Below are 1,096 nucleotides of genomic sequence, written 5' to 3'. Positions count from 1 at the left end.
GGCGGGGCCGCCCGGGGGCGCGCGCGGGCGCGGGGCTGGCCGGGGGCGCGCGCGGGCCGAAGGGCGCGCGCGCGCCGCCGCCACCCCGGAGCCCCGCGCGCCCTTTCTCCTGCTGCGCGCGCACGCGCGCCCACCCTATTCCAACCCGGACTGGGAGCGGGAAGAGGGGGCGTTCTGCAGGAGGGCGCACGCGCCGAGGGTGGTCCGGAGCCGCGCGCGCTTTCTCCTGCCGCGCGCGCACGCGCGCCCACCCTATTCAAACCCGGACTGGGAGCGGGAAGAGGGGGCGTTCTGCAGGAGTGCGCACGCGCCGGGGGTGGTCCGGAGCCGCGCGCCCTTTCTCCTGCTGCGCACGCGCGCCCACCCTATTCCAACCCGGACTGGGAGCGGGAAGAGGGGGCGTTCTGCAGGAGGGCGCACGCGCCGAGGGTGGTCCGGAGCCGCGCGCGCTTTCTCCTGCCGCGCGCGCACGCGCGCCCACCCTATTCAAACCCGGACTGGGAGCGGGAAGAGGGGGCGTTCTGCAGGAGCGCGCACGCGCGGAGGGTGGTCCGGAGCCGCACGCCCTTTCTCCTGCTGCGCACGCGCGCCCACCCTATTCCAACCCGTACTGGGGGCGGGAAGGGGGGCGTTCTGCAGGAGGGCGCACGCGCCGAGGGTGGTCCGGAGCCGCATGCGCTTTCTCCTGCCGCGCGCGCACGCGCGCCCACCCTATTCAAACCCGGACTGGGGGCGGGAAGGGGGGGCGTTCTGCAGGAGTGCGCACGCGCCGGGGGTGGTCCGGAGCCGCGCACGCGCGCCCACCCTATTCCAACCCGTACTGGGGGCGGGAAGGGGGGGCGTTCTGCAGGAGGGCGCACGCGCCGAGGGTGGTCCGGAGGCGCACGCGCGCCCACCCTATTCAAACCCGGGCTGGGGGCGGGAAGGGGGGACGTTCTGCAGGAGTGCGCACGCGCCGGGGGTGGTCCGGAGCCGCGCGCCCTTTCTGCTGCTGCGCACGCGCGCCCACCCTATTCAAACTCGGACTGGGAGCGGGAAGAGGGGGCGTTCTGCAGGAGCGCGCACGCGCGGAGGGTGGTCCGGAGCCGCACGCCCT

This window comes from Tachyglossus aculeatus, chromosome 11, assembly GCF_015852505.1.
Source record: "Tachyglossus aculeatus isolate mTacAcu1 chromosome 11, mTacAcu1.pri, whole genome shotgun sequence".
In the NCBI taxonomy this organism is placed as follows: Eukaryota; Metazoa; Chordata; class Mammalia; order Monotremata; family Tachyglossidae; genus Tachyglossus; species Tachyglossus aculeatus.
This window is presented reverse-complemented; position numbering follows the sequence as displayed.